Source organism: Rhipicephalus sanguineus, chromosome 3 (genome assembly GCF_013339695.2).
Source record: "Rhipicephalus sanguineus isolate Rsan-2018 chromosome 3, BIME_Rsan_1.4, whole genome shotgun sequence".
Classification (NCBI taxonomy): Eukaryota; Metazoa; Arthropoda; class Arachnida; order Ixodida; family Ixodidae; genus Rhipicephalus; species Rhipicephalus sanguineus.
In genome coordinates this window covers 136,618,742-136,628,422 of record NC_051178.1, presented here as the reverse complement: position 1 = coordinate 136,628,422, position 9,681 = coordinate 136,618,742, and the positions used below count along the sequence as shown (strand labels likewise).

The 9,681-nt window shown below is 43.6% G+C and overlaps 1 protein-coding gene across 2 annotated transcripts in view; it reads left to right on the top strand.

Annotated features, from left to right (window-relative positions):
- The first annotated feature begins 1,442 nt into the window (after positions 1-1,442).
- LOC119387237 (NADH dehydrogenase [ubiquinone] 1 alpha subcomplex subunit 10, mitochondrial) overlaps positions 1,443-9,681 on the top strand; it is a 37,151-nt gene continuing 28,912 nt past the window's right edge. The window contains exon 1 of one of the 2 annotated variants that reach the window (XM_049413451.1): positions 1,443-1,542. The gene's annotated coding sequence lies outside the window, so the exon portion shown is untranslated. Of the gene's footprint in view, positions 1,596-9,681 lie in introns of both variants that reach the window. The other variant, XM_049413452.1, reaches the window with a different exon arrangement.

The window sequence follows — 9,681 nt, the reverse complement described above, 5'->3', positions numbered from 1 at the left end:
ACGCCGCTAATTAGCTCACCCTAGAGTCCCAACCCTCGTGCAGTCTTGCATACGGCAGCCACATAAATTGCGAGCGGTCTCGTGGTTTTTACAACTCGCAGCTCGGCGAAACCGACCCTCGCCTCCACCAAACGGGTGTAGTAAAGTTCTGCTATCTGTCCCACGCGGAGAGTAATTCGGAAGATAATGATCACGGCAATCACGGTACTCGGACGCATGCTCTTCTCGCCGATGCTCTTTTCGCGTATCACTCGAAAAGACAGCTGTTCCGAGTTTTTCATCTATTAAGCCATTGAAGCAATAATTTAAAAAAAAAAAGAGAAAAAAGAACGCTGCTCGCCGTCGCCCTTTCCGTCGTCCAACTTCGCCGGTCGAACTCCACCCAAAGAAACGCAGTGTGCCCAACTTCGTCCCAAAGTTTGTTTAAGCCCGGAAACGGTGGGACGCGTTTGAACTAGGAAGATGTTGACCGTTGCGCTCGTCCTGATGAGGAGCGACTACAGGTGGAACAGCCACCAAGAGGAACAACAAAGGCGCAGAGAAAGAGAGAGGGCATAAACGCCACCACTTAATGCCGATGCCAGCGCAAAGTTACTTGCCGCATAACACAAAGAAAGTACGCTGCAGTACCGAGAGCTTTTTGCCGGCTAGTGCGCGAGAAAGGAGTGTTTACTTACTTTCAAGTAGCTTGACAGTCACTTTCAGTGGCCCCTCTGCGGCAGGCAGGCATTGCTCAAGTCAAAACAAAGCTGACCAGGTCCATCCTATCACAAATGCTGATAAATCCACAGAGCCGTTGCGCTATCCAGCAAGCTGCACCGCTGTAAGGAACAGCGACCACAAAAGACCGACGTCGTGACAAACTCAAAACCGCACAAAGATTCTCCTTTCGGTGACGCTGTCGTTTGACAGTACGCGGGGACCAACGCCGCTGAACCGATTGAGGCAGCGTCGGCTGCTCACATGTGGGAGGGTGGGACTCCGAGCGCTCTGAACACTCCGAACACTCCGAATGCTCCAAAGATTCCTAAGGGGGCCTGAGAGGCACTCCGAGAGCTCCGAGGACTTTGTGGACTTTTTGAATATGTGCCTTGCTTAGACTGGGAACGTGGCGCCATCTCGGTATCTCGCAGAAAAGCCAGGAAAGCTGTCGAGACGCTCAAGAAACTATGCGAGCAGCAAATATCCGCATTGCGATGATAACCGAGTTTCTACAACAGCATAAATGGAAGTGCGCCACAGCGCTACGGTGCAGTCGAGTCCATGAACGAGCCCTTACAGAACATTTAATTCCAAAATTTATCTTAGCTCTGTCGGGACTAGTTAGGACGTACTCTTACGCCCGAAACCACCAGTAAGTTGACGTATTTCCTCAATAGATGCCGCCTGCAAACGCACTAAATCGATGCTTTAACCCGTGTTCTTGCACATGCAGCGAGTGGTTTGTAGTGCAGTATAGGTCTAGTGGTCTAGTTCCATGCTAGTCTTGTAGGCTTGGACCTTGGACGTTCTTGCTTGTGTGTGTGTGTGTGTCCCGTGGAGGTCAACGGGACTTTCTGCCGGTGATACTTCTTAATCATCTTTCCTCGTGTTGCCTTGCAGATGCATGGCTTTCTCCCTCTTGCGGATCAGTAGAGCATCGCCGTGGTACCAGGCCTCCCGACAGCTGCCAATGTTGCGGTTGCGAGAAGCACGGTACATATGCAGCAAGTGGCCGGCATGAAAACCAGAGCATTCAGGGAAACGTGTCCCTAAACCAAGCCCTTCCGTACGAGACGAAGGAGTACAAAAGCTGGCGCAGCCTTTTCGACCAGACAGCTGTCCGTTTCGACGAGAACACGCGCTTGATTGTAGTGGAAGGGAACATCGGAAGTGGGAAGTCCGCTCTCGCCAAGACCATCGCTGAAGAGTTCGAGCTGAAGCACGTTCCAGAGGTCTGCTTGGACAACTTCTACGTGGATGACTACGGTTTCGATTACCGTAGCGTAAACAATCTCTTACCGGAGTCTTGTCGGATGTTCGACATCAAGCAGTTCTACCAGGACCCTCACAACATAGTTGTGGCGAAAATGCAAATGCTAATATATACCTTAAGGTTTGAGCAATACGTCGACGCCCTGGTGCACATAATGAACACAGGTGGGTGGCCTATATCTCGGCTGACAGAGTTGAAAGTGATCGAAGTGAAAGTGATGCTGTAGGCTTCAATCTGAAAGTGCTGCGGCGCCGACGTAATGTGAGGTGCACTTTAGCTCAATTCTGTTTCTTTCTGACAGTCCACCGTTGAACGTCCGGACAGACCGCTAACGAAGAGCTTAAAAGAATAGCATTCGAATGGAATCGCAATACACCTGCCCTGCTCCAAACGCGGTCAATGTCACATGTATGAAGCATTGTGTCTCGTGTTTAACATTCGTCATGTACTGCCTTCGTTCCGTATTCAACCTACTGAAGTGTGTGCAAGTGGCGCCAACCTATCAGAGCTGTGATAACAGCCTGTGATTTTGATATACGCTGCAGTAAAGTCAACATTTAGGCGAATTGCACAGTACACCACTAAAAAGTAGTCTTGACCATTGCATTTCCTTTTGTTTCATGCACTGTGTGCAGCCTCCCACTTTCAAAGATGTAAAATGACGCTGCAAGTGAATGTACTGAAGCAAACCATGATATTATTACTGCATTATACATGTGTGCCTATTAAAAGATGCGCTTGTTTCATTTTTACGTAGATAAACCATCATACACTTCAGGTCTCAAACACCATACTCGTGCCAAGCTATATGTGGATCAACATCTTATCATTATAAGCATTGCATTATGTATCTGCTGCATGAAAATGCGTAGGAGCGCTAGCATGTACTGACGCACACTGAGCCATGTTGCAGCATGCTCTGTGCAGCTTTATTATTATGAGCAGGCCTGATATTTTCAATTGCACATTGTGCTTCGTGGTGTGTGCGCTCGAATTCTCTACATATGCCCTTTTATTGCATTTACTGCACACAACACACACAAATGAACAGGTTGTGGTAATGTGAGAAGTTATTTACATTGAGAGAGAGAGAGACAGTAATGTTGATGTCAGTGTATAAACCTGCTGGCTTTCTCGATGTTCAGATTCTATGTAGTTTCACTGCAATAATTTCTACCTTTCAGGTCAGGGAGTTGTCTTGGAGCGCAGCTGCTACTCTGACGTCGTCTTTGCTAGTGCAATGCACAAGTTTGGCTACATCTCTCCGAAAGGTAAAATATCTGTTCCTTCAACTACTGTTTACATAAATGCATATTCTTTTCATTACAGCATTGAAGATGTACCATAAATGTAGGAAATACACTCTTTTTCAACTGCTGAAGCCACACTTGGTCATTTACCTCGACGTCCCCAGCGACATCTTGCTCCAGAGGATCCGTGAACGGAATCGAGTAAGTGCCTTAGTATTGGTAGTAATGTTTGCTGCTTTTGCTTGATCGTTCAAAACTTCCTATCATCTGTGAGTGACATTGGTGCAATACGTCCAAGCTTCTTAGCAGCTGCGCTACATTTATCAAGAGTAGCTACGGCAATGAATAACTTTACATGATGCATGGTGGTTGTCCTATTTGCCTGTTATTCATAGCACAACCATTGGCTGAGAATGTTACGGTTCACAACATTAAAACAGCAAGCTAAGTGACGTACACACACAAAACTTGTGTGTTTATTTCTCTTGACCCAAGGTCTCGACCCCCTGAGAGCACAATAAATCAATAATTTCGTCATGCTTAATGTCATTGTTTTAATATTCACTTTAAAGGCAACATGGCTACAGTCTTGAGGAATAATTCCTTGCGATAATATCATGCTTGATAGAGGTCGCAACCGTGGTACCACGAACATCCAACATTTGTGTTAGTAAGCAGGTGCTTTACTAGCAGTCTACACTGTTTACCACACTAAACTCTTGATACTCAGTGGTGTAATACATGATTATGGGTGAAATGTGTATTTGTCAAGCCTTGATGTTCACCTTTGTTGAAAATACATAGCAAGGAGCAAACAAGTGTTCTTAAAAATTGGAACAAGATTGGAGGACATGAAAGAAGTGCTAACTTTCAACAAATTTCAGAAAGTACTTTCTTTACTTACTAACGCTAAAATGTTTATGCCCTAAGAACGCACACTGACGAAAAAGAAGGCACTGACAAGAGAGAACCATCCCAGAGAAATCACACTGATTAAAGGAACTGCTTTGTTGGGGGTTTCCTCTGCATGCAAGGACACTGCCGGAAATATATTTTAATTCGCACCCCCATTCTCCCGCCATAGCACGCCAACACTGTAAAATAATGTGCAGTTGTGAGTGACAAGCCACTACTTTCATCTGCAGAATGCATGGGATCAGTGCGGGGCTCTGTGTGTAGCCAGTAAAGGAAAAAAGCTTTTGTTGAGCAAAGTGACAGAAGGGAAAAAGATACGCTTCTGCAACAGATCCCACAACCACCTTAGAGCTCTCAAACTTCAAAGGGAAGGCTATAAAAGGGATGCTGCTGGTATGCCAACTTATCCTTGAAGTAGGAGCCAGTCTGGACCTGAAAAAGTCATGTACTTAATTAAGTTTGGTTGGTGTCAGATTAAGCTGTTCCCATCTTTCGTGTCAAATATGTGCGAATGGGAGAAGAGGGTTGAAAACGCACGTGTACGTTCGTGGCGCTGCAGTATAGGAAAGTGAGAACTTTCCAGTACGTCACAGGCATAGGAACAGTTCATTAAGAAAGTAAACAGAATTAGAAGTTGGCTGCATTGTGCAATAGCTGATTAAATCTTTGAAGGCATGTAAGTCTGTTTACGTTTTTTATTCTGCTTCTTTTATTGAGTCCTTTTCTTTTAAATATTGCCAAAATATCATATAGTCATGGTCATCCTCGACATCAGGAGTTGCAAGTTCATGTTCCATATTATAAACTTTTTTTTCAGCCAGAAGAAGTGAACTCAAAGGTTCTCACAAAGGCTTATCTAGATGAAATTGAATCAGGTTATAAGAAGGACTATCTTCGCTCAATAAGGTGGGTATCATATATCCAAATGGCTTCTTTCCTTCTTTCTATCTCTTCACAACCTCATGGTTTGAGAACAGTGGTTTGGTTTGTTAAAGGGTCACTAAAGTGAAACAATAAATCTGCTTAGACTGATAAACTGCACTCTGAGAACTCTAATGTGGTTAATTTCACCATCACAGGTTTATTAATAGAGGAGAAAATCCCGGTCAAAGTTTTATTTTTCGTATTTTGGCGACATTGGCTCGATGAAATTTCCTGAAACTTGGTATTTTAAGTCCCTGGCCCCCTCAGGGGACTATGTACTTAATATTTACTGATTAGGAACCGCACAGGACCTAGTAGATGCCGTTAAAATCTATGACGTCACGACATTTTCTGCGGGAATTTCAAGGCGGCGTCGCCACACACAAGTGTCTTCTAGCGGCAAGCATGATGATTTTGGAATTATGAAAAAGTAATTTACTATTACGAGAAGAATCGTTTTTCTCTTTAGTGTCCCACTTAATGGTAGTACCGTGGGCAGCTGTTCTACTAACATTTCTTTCTTTTTTTCCCCAACGAGTGCCTCTGATATCTCAAGCATTGACATACTTGCATATGACACATGGCACAACAAACTCTAAAAGCACTGTTTTGGCATACTGTAGTTGTCATTATTAGCTGCCACAGAAGCAGAACAACTTGTTGAACAGCTGAAAGAAGTCATAAACCAAAACTTTGTCTGAAGTGTTAAGCGCAGATTTATCAAAACGGGACAAGACGAAGGGATAACACGTACACAGGCGCTAACAAATGATTTATTTGAATCCGTTCAATATAAAAATATGTGTGTCTGATGGGAATTTAGAATATTTGAAGTGCGCGGCCGATTTTTTGCGCGAGAAGATGTGCCGTGTTTCGGCGTGATCGCGAGAAGAAGTGGAGGACGAGGAGCATGTCTCGCGTGTGTGAGCGAGAGAGCATCCGTCGGCTGAGTGCTAGCCTGAGCTGCATGGGCGGGACCCGCGTTCCCGACCAAGTGTGCGGCCACTGAAGACCTGTGCCTGGGTCTTGTGTACCAGGGCGTCAACGGGTTCCGGTGCGGTCAAGCTGTATCCTGGGCCACTACCGTGCTGGGCGACGTTCCAGACCAACCGGCGCCGGGCCTTCGTTCCGACACACTCCTGGACGCATCGCCGTGCGGTCAACGTGCCGTGAGTGTGTGAGTGTGCCGTCGCCGCGCCGATAGACGCTACTCACTAAACGTATAGACCGACGTGTTGTGTTATGTGTATCGTGCCTGTTCAATGTGCTCGTCAGTTCCGTCCCGCGTCCACATTAAAGCCTCGACGTTTCTGTATGACCTTCTTTGTGTGCAAGAGGCCTGAGCCCACTAACAACATCACAGTGTGATCCGGATTCAAATAAATCATTTGTTGAAAGTTAGCGCCTGTGTATGTGTTATCCCTTCGTCTTGTCCCGTCTTGATAAATCTGCGCTAAACACTTCAGATGTGTCGTACCAACAAGACCAGAAGTGAGCCCTTGCCAAAACTTTGTCATGCTGCATATAATTTTTGGCACTGAAGTTGTAGCTCACTAAAGTGAGCCCCAAAACAAGAGTGTGTTTTCACATGAATGCAGTGATATGCATGACCAGGTGTTGGGAGCATCCCAAGAAGGTATTGGTCTCTTTAGGTGGCATTGTCGATGGACATCACTTGTTCTGCAATATTTTTTTGGAGTTCGGAATTTTTAGGGAGGCTAAGCTTTCCAGTAATAAAAATTTGCTTCGAGTTACTCGCAGTAACGCACAAGTTACTGGTTTGCAAACATTTAGATTGAATAGTCGAGGTCGAAATTTCATAAAGGCAAAAAAAGGGACGTTTCAAAATCTTCATGCATTATTGCTCAAATAGGATCGGGGTTGGCACACAATGTTGCATACATGCTAGAACAATATATAGAATACGTATATGTGTATTGAAAAGTGCACCTGTTTATGTTTATCGTGGTGACCATTTTTTACCGCCTAACAAATGGTAATGATGTTATCGCTCATAGTGCAGTTGTCTATCGGAGGCTGTTCAATGATATTGACGATTCTAATGAGGTTGCCATTGCAACGCAAATAGCCAGGTACAGGGGAGGTCAAAAGTTCACAGGCTGCTATTCTATGTAATCCTATGGCAGTGCAGCCTGAGAACTTTTGACCGCCTCTGCACATTTTAGAACTTATGCAAACATCAGTGATTACACAGAATCCATGTTGTTTGTGCCAAATAAAAGCAAGTAACATTCTGAACAAAATGTAGCAGTGAATGCAGTTGTCTTATCCATGAATGAAATGTGTAGGCTTTTTATATATGTGTTATCATATACTCTTGCATAATCACTGGTGCTCGTATTAGTTCTAAAATGAACACGCATATTTACATCGCACTAGCAGTCTGATTAGAGTCATCGAAATTTTAAAAGCTTTTTATACATTAAGGTGTGTCTTGCACCACATTAGCATCGTAACATCTCTTGAACAGTGAAAAACAATCATGCAGACAAGCATATATAAGTACATACATCAATATGACTTGGTCATTTTATTGCTGTGTCAGAACTAACGATTGCATTCTTAGTGAGTCCTGTCAAGATACAGAGCTGTTGAAGTATCAGGCATAGGGACATCTTGACCATTCATGCAATTTGAAGGTCCCGTCTTCAATCATTTGTTGTTTCACTCCTCAGCCTATGGGAGGCCAAATGGGTTAACTAACCGAAATCCTTGTCTCGTTAAATAAAGCGACAGTGTTTTTAGTGTTTATGTGAATTAACCGAAGTACTTTTTGACCCAGTTTAGTCTGCTGTAGCTGTGTGCACAGCTTCCATGACGTAAGTTGACGTGCAGTGGCAATAGAAAAAGACTGTAGCACTTGAATTAGCAATATCACAGTATTCAGTGCTACAGGTGGGGGCACACTGATAGCAAGAGCACTGGGGCCTTCCATTTTTCATACACGAGAGTTGTTTGGTAGATTATTGCTGGCCAATAATTTGTTACTGGGCTGCAATAATAAGTGGAAGGTTGAAATCGCATCACATGCAATCCACACATTCACTTCTGGAAAACAACTGGCCCCCACTGTGCTGACAGCACAACACCACCACGTATTTGCGAGTTTGCCTCAAGTGACCGGAGCTAAACTTTTTCCGTCGCCAGTTTTGAATTTTACAGACTAAATCAAACCTTTGATTCTCCACAACACAACTGCAAACGTTCTTTAAGTGCATTTTGAAAGTTCATCTTACTTCCTTTACTTGTGATCTGATGGATCTAACTCCTGTGCTTGTTCAACCATAGGAAGGAAACTGAATTGCTGATGTACGACTGGTCACACTTTGGAGACGCTGAAATGGTGAGAACTCTCACATTATGGGTGACTTGTTTAGTCTTAAAGCAAATCGTGCACTATATGACTAGCCTGGGGCTTCTTAGTTTATTTATTAAATATAATTCTATCCCTTGGGGGGGAGGGTTGAAGGAGAAGTGAATGCTGTCTACAGCTATTTAGTGAACCAATAAACAGAAGTGTCATAAAACATAATATTAACTTAAAAGTTAAAAAGCTTTCTTTACTTTCCTGGATGCTTACTGTTCATGCTCATTAAGGCCATAATTATTAATGATAGAGCTAAACTCTTTGATTTCCTTTTGAATTTATTCAGTGTGTGTGTGTAATCAAGGAACGTCAGCATTATTTGAGAAGCAAGATTAGTAGGTTTGTTTCATCTCGCGTAATCAGATCTCGAATTTCCAGCAAATGGTCAGTGCCACTACTCTTTAGAAAATTGCGTAATTCATGAACATTGAGTTTATCCATGTTGCTAAAAGAAGAAACATACACAAGCATCTAAAGCTCTTTAGACATCTATGTGTGAAGCAGAAACATCTGGCACATTATTGTCACAGCCTTTTTTTTGTCTGAAAAATTTGTATTTTTAAGATATGAAGCAGACCCTGTATACGTAATTCATAGCTCCACATTATGCGCAGAAAGTAGACATTTCTTGGGCGGCAGCTCTGCAAATGACGCATACTTTGGCTTGAGGTGATGCTTACAAACGACACCGTCAACACTGCATCATACACTGGCACCAAATGTGTCGTGCCGTTTTCCTAGCAGAAGGCACAACCTACGAAAAGTCTAACTAATGAATGTCTTCTGTGATCAGTGTAACAGTTTCAGGAGGCTGCCAATTAGGATCTAAAAAAAAATCTGAACGGTTTTTCAGCCTTAAGACTCTGCGTAAGGTATAGGTGCAACGTATTGCCAGTGTATGATGCCAGCACCAAATGTGTCGTGCCGTTTTCCTAGCAGAAGGCACAACCTACGAAAAGTCTAACTAATGAATGTCTTCTGTGATCAGTGTAACAGTTTCAGGAGGCTGCCAAAATGTCTCTTGGCAACATTGCTTCCCATACTGTTTTCATACAAGTCTCTCCTGTTTAGCGTTAACCTAAGTGCAAACTCTCGTTGGGATTTTAGCCTAGTTTGTATTGTTGGGGTCTCGTTTCGCTTGCTACTGACTTCAAACACGTTTTTTCTCATTATGGCTTTGCAGCGATGTTTACATTGCTTGTGCAAGTATGACTTAACCTTGGCCATGC